A 6,676-nucleotide genomic window follows, 5' to 3' on the forward strand; every position below is an offset into this window, starting at 1 on the left:
AGCTAGTAAACTAATTTATATGAACTTTAACTTGGGATAAGAGACCCCAAGTTTTTTTATGGGAGTTACAGAGATTGGAACGATAGTGAGAGAAGTTATGCTTCCTTTATAGCTTGAAAGGTTTCATTGTGTTGAAAGAACTCTTAGTAAATGGGCTCGTGTGTTGCATGTGTAAGTCATATAGTTGATTTATTCATATAAAATTTAATATAACCAAATAATAAGATAATTGTAAGTACAACAATAATTCTCCGCATTATTGTTTTGGATCTGGATTTGGAGACGCTAATTGTTTTCTCAACTGTAGCTTCATCTTTAGTCATCCGCATTTTCGCCTTTTCATGTGCCGAAAAAAAATATTTGAAAATGTATCTAGCTGTCTGTTTTTAATTAGCAAGTTTTTAGTACTTGTGCAAGGAACTATTTAATTAATATATATATATATATATATATATATATACTAAGGTTTCATTGTGTTGAAGGAACTCTTAGTAAATGGGCTCGTGTGTTGCATGTGTAAGTCATATAGTTGATTTATTCATATAAAATTTAATATAACCAAATAATAAGATAATTGTAAGTACAACAATAATTCTCAGCATTATTGTTTTGGATCTGGATTTGGAGACGCTAATTGTTTTCTCAACTGTAGCTTCATCTTTAGTCATCCGCATTTTCGCCTTTTCATGTGCCGAAAAAAAATATTTGAAAATGTATCTAGCTGTCTGTTTTTAATTAGCAAGTTTTTAGTACTTGTGCAAGGAACTATTTAATTAATATATATATATATATATATATATATATATATATATATATATATATATATATATATATATATATATATATATATATATAATAAGGGGGTAAGGGGGAAGAAATGAGAATAAATTACCCGAATTGACCTTGATGTTGCTGCTGTTATAACTTGGTTCTTGAAGTTGTGCATTGAACTGAGCAAATTCATTAGATTCTAGTGAATCAAAGTCCTGAAAAAACGTTAATAGTTGTTTGTTTGTAATAAATTCATTTTTTTTTTATGTACATTGTAAAAGATATATATGATGAATCATAAGAACCACTTTTACCTTATTGTAGTTGAATTGATCATTCGAATCCATTGGTTTCATGATTAAGAATGCTAAACGAATCTCACTTAACCAGTAGAAGCACTGCAAGATGTTAGAGAGTTAGAGAGAGAAAAAATTGTGATTAGAGATGGTAAAGATGCAAAAAGAAAATACATTTGCTAGGACAAATTATTAATAGTTTGTTCCTTGTGGTATATATGTTTTTGTATGTTTTGTTTGATGGAGCTGCAAAAGTGGTTATCGGATCAATTTTTTTAGTGTTAATGATTTGGGTCAGCAAAGGGAGTAGCATATTACCCAACAGCTTGCCTTCCTGTTACAGTCACGACTTTGCGCTTGAGCAAGCTCTAAAGAGGTTTAAGGTGCCTTTAAGAGCAGGGTCAAGTATATGTGACTGAACATAACTCTCTGATGAGTCAAGAACAATCTAGCATTAGTTAGTAATCAATTTACGATTTACATGCCTGTGACAATAGACTAATCATTTACTTTAGTGTGTTAAGATGTAAAATACTAAATGGCTTTATGTACGTCCACCTTATATTATTGCCTAGAGAGGAATAAAAAGTTGCGTCCACTGCTCAAATTCGAATTTGTAAAGAAGACATGCTAAATGACTATATATAGAAAAGATATCGAGCCATACTTGATTATACATATAAGTGGAACAACTTTGATGAAAGCCACCCAAGTGGTAGAATTAAGGTTGGGAGAAAGTGCTCGCCCTTGACTCAATTCCTTGAGCAGGGAAATGATTAATCATATAATAAGAAACATTCGAATGATGCTCCTCCTCTAGCGAGAACAGGGATCTAAAAGGGTGTTTGCACTTATGGGTGTTCGGACTTATGGGTTAGTACAGTTGTGGAAAGCAAATTGTACAGACATAGTCGAATGGACATTTCTTGTTTCAATGCCTCTTTTTTGAGAATCTGGGCTTGCCCTTCACGGAACAGAAACAGAATAGCCTAATTGAGCCTCAAACAATCTCCTCGATCTGAACTCAGGTTATTACTTGCAAGATTTAGAATAAGTTCAGTATGGGAGAAATAAAAAAAAACGATTTACACTGAAGGCAATCGAGAGAAAGAGAAAAGAGAGAAAAACCTTCATCAATCAGGACTCAGGATTGTCATAGCAGCTTTAGAGCATTATTTTGCAAGGGCAAAATGCACAAAATCAATAAAAACAATTGGAACAAATTTGGAAATATTTAGAATGAACTCAAGCACTGCTCTAACAATTCATCCAACAAAAAATTATCTAATAACCAAATATAGTCATAAAGTTTGATTCCAATTGAGTTGCTGTCATCACCATAATTAATTATACACAATTCACCAAAGTGAAAAAGAACTGAAAAATACATACTGCTAAGGCCCTCATCACTTGAGAACTAATTCGAGTTCGTGCTTAGAGATTGATAAAGGCAAAAGAACTTATACCTACTAATTTTTGCATACCTTTCTAATGTCTTTTACATTGTTTATAATGAAGTCCGCTGACGTGCTCCAATCCATCTCCGGACTTCAGTCCTATAACCACATATTCTTTGGTCAAATTTTGATTAAAACTAAATATCACAATAGATGGAAGTGTAACATTCTTTTGACCATAACTAAAGTGTCTTACCTGGTAAAGTTTGCGGATTCTCTTAGATGCGAAAGTCGTGTTTGAAGTTTGCACGGTTTCGTTAAAGTTGTAAGAATAAATTACCTGGTAAAGTTTGCAGATTCTCTTAGATACGAAAGTCGTGTCTAAAGTTTGCACGGTTTCATTAAAGTTGTAAGAATAAATTACCTGGTAAAGTTTGTGGATTCTCTTAGATGCGAAAGTCATGTCTGAAGTTTGCACGGTTTCATTAAAATTGTAAGAATAAATTACCTGGTAAAGTTTGCGGATTCTCTTAGATGCGAAAGTCGTGTCTGAAGTTTGCACGGTTTCGTTAAAGTTGTAAGAATAAATTTCCTGTGCCAACATAATAAGCATATTTTTTTTTCCCATGTTAGTTATAAAGAATTAAGCATTGATAAAAGCAAATAGTAAATAATCACCGCGGTTGTATATTTACCAAACATTTAGACTTGCTACACATTCGTTTAGGCTTTGTTTCCTTAGTTGAGGTTCCAAGCGTTTCAGTAGAAGTTTCAAATGGTAATATCTAAATCAAAAAGGAATGAATAAGAAAGATTAGCATATTATCATGTACATTATATATATATAAGTTATCCCAAGTAAACAATTTAAAAAAAACCTATTTTTCGATTAGTTTAGGATCATTCACTTTTGGACTCTCGGATATAGGTTCTGGGTAGATATAGTATCAAGAGTATGCAATTCCACTGTGGCATGCATCTATAATCACAAAAAGGAATTATGTATTGAATAAATAAAAAATAATGTCTTATCTATCTATTCCAAACATTTACCAAATATACTTTATCCTTTTACCTTTTCAATGTGAGTAAGCATCATGTCTCCTTCTAGCTTGTAATCCACAAGAAAAACTTAAGTTGATGTGAAGCCATTGGTGGCCTTATCCTTGATGTTGTATTCACTAATTCTGATTTCAAAAATTAATGATGAACCTATAAGCTCATTAAGTATATTCTTAACCATTTGAGAATCACTTTCCTAGTTTAAGAAAAGATTATGCACTTGAATGAGATATATTTATAGTCAAATAAGTTAGTGTTGAAATGTTTAATAGTATATTTACCGATTTAAGCATTGCCTCCAATTCAGATGCTGGATGTTTAATTAGTGTTTCTGCTTCTTGTCCAAATATGGTCATAGTTGAGCCATCTGTGTGATCTTGAATGCGGACTCGAATTTGATATCTAGCATTGAATGTCAATATCAATAATTGAAAAGGAAGTGAAGAAGTATTTAATAAAATTTAATAGTCTTACCTTGTAAATGGAGATGGTATAAAATCAATACAGCTATTACACCAATAGTGATCATCTTTTTCCAACACTCTTTTCTTTCGACACCTAGTTTTAGGGCAGGACAAATAGAATGGCTTGTAGTCATGTATGACATCGTAAACTGAAGCTTTGCATGTCATAACATGTCCCTGAAAAGAATGGTTTTATATAGAGAGAAGTATATAAAAAAAATATATTATATAAAAGTGTAATGTTAACTCACAATGGAGTCTTTGTCCAATGAATTTAGAATTTCAGAAAGAGTTTTCTTGTTCTTGAGTTGTTGGTCACTCGATATACGATCAGTAGATGATGACCCTTCAAGCAATGCAATTTTTTTATTCTTCGAACTGAAAATTTGTTAGTTAAATTTTTATTGAACTTGAGTAATGTAAAGCGAATGAATGTGTGAGAACTTTACCTATCTTGTAGATGTTTCAGTTTAGGCATATCCAAGTCGTAATAAATTTTTGTCGCCCTTGTTAAATTTAGATAGTATACTTTTGAATTTTTTAAAAAAGTAGTTAGTTCCAAGGTAGATAATAAAAGAACCTCCCCTTGGAGGTACATAAAATATGATTGCATTACCGCATATAAGAAAAGGTAGATTTCAAAAAATGTGGTATTTATAAAAGTAGGAGACAACAACGGTGCCTTAAGAAAACCTACCATACCCTGTGATGCACGGAACATCAAGCATGAGCCAAGAAAGACCAACCTCCACTCCAACGGGATTTTGACAACCAGACATCTTCACACATTTCTTCAAAGTTCATACGCTTTTACATGTTGAGGCTCGACTCAAGGTGGTAGAAGGATGTAGTATCATCAAGTGTAAAACCAATGGCCATCTTAAGAATATCTCCTTCTCCCTCTTCTTTACTGATACGAAGGCTAATAAGACAACACATGGATTAACAACCTTTAGTTATTGAGTTATAGGATTGCCAAAACGACGAGCTGAACCTTCTATGCACAAACACATTGAACAAAATCAGTGAGTACCAAATAACTTTAATTTGGTTCAACTAAAGACCAACCTGCAATCAACATGTATCAATGAAACTAAAAGTAAAAAATATATGAAAAAAATGGACCAAACTTGATAACTTACATGTCAAAAGTCTGAAAAAGAAGACAAAGAGTTCGTACTTCAACACAGAAGCCCTAACATACAGAAAGTTCAAGTATCATTTATTTGTGCTGATACACCTACTACGTAATAGTTTATGATAAGCAGATCATTAGCAAATTGGGTAAGCCTAGATGGGACCATAGTGCTTCGAATTTGATTTTCTTTCCTTTTGTGTGTATATTTACATTAGGTCTAATTTCCACTGATTATTCCAGTAAAATAGACTTTGTCTGTTGCTTGTAACCTCAAACAGTCATCACATCATGAGTTTGTCTTTTCTATATGAATGTACGTATCTACCTTTACACCTTTGGAATGGTCAATGAGACTTACTGGGTTCAACAATTTCACTAATTGAATTGTTGAAGTACGAACTTACACATCAGACTTACTGGATTCAACAATTTCACTAACAATAAAAGTTCAGTATAGTATACGCTCAGTTGTAATTCCACGTAACGGAAAATTAGGAAGAGAGTAGTGCAATTATACCATCAAAATGCACTGAAAAAATTTGAGGGAGAATCTCGTGCTAATATAGAGTGGGCACCAAAAATGAAAAAAAATAGAAAGAATGTTAATGTTATAGTTTGAGGTTAGATCATTACCTTCAGTGGCAAAAGGCAAGAATTCTTGCTGAGTGAGTTGCATTGCCACTTTGCCAGGCTATGGTATGATTCTGTTATGAAGAAAGGTTAACGTTAACATTAACAGTAATGAATTGAAGGGGGAGGCAGAAAAAGGAATAGTAATTGGAAATCCAAACTAAAAGTAAAACAAAAAATTTATCAAAAATATGCAAAATTGTATAATGAATTATGACGAATATGAGTTAACGAAAAACTTAAAAGTAATGTGACCTATTCCATGGTGAATCAATGTGCAATAGGGGAGAAGGCTGTTGCAGATGTGGGAGAATCACGGAAATGGAGAAGACCGCAACACTTTTGTTGTGTACACCCGATTGGCCGACTCTGTTGTTCGTCGAAACACAGAAACAAACAAACGCAAAAATGAAATAAAATAAAATTAGACGAACAAACTGAGAGATGAATGGCAGTAAGCAAAATTAGAAGAATAATATGAAGTCCAGCCATATAAACATGGAAAAAGTAAAAGTTGTTCAAACTAACTTCATCCATTGCGTCAGTGCAATTCCAACAAACAAGAGGGAGAGAAAATAGTGGAGTTTGGGGATATAGAGATACTAAGAGGAAGATAAGAGAATATAAAAATCAAAGGAGAAGAGAAAAAATTGGAGTTTGGAATAGAAGGTAAGGGAGATGGAGAAGTCAGAGAGATGGAAAATGGGGTCGAAACGGTGCCTTTTGTGAAAGCAGAATTTTTCGTGTTTTTTATCCATTTTTTGTTGAATGACAAACATACCCTTGTACATAAGTTTTGTGAAAATTTTATGGGTGAAACTTTTGGGTACCCTTTTGATTTAAAAGATTGGTTTAAAAGCGAAAATACGGGGACTAATAAACGGCGGCAAGTTGTCCCATTATATATAAGATAACTTC

The sequence above is a fragment of the Coptis chinensis genome, chromosome 8 (genome assembly GCF_015680905.1).
Source record: "Coptis chinensis isolate HL-2020 chromosome 8, ASM1568090v1, whole genome shotgun sequence".
In the NCBI taxonomy this organism is placed as follows: Eukaryota; Viridiplantae; Streptophyta; class Magnoliopsida; order Ranunculales; family Ranunculaceae; genus Coptis; species Coptis chinensis.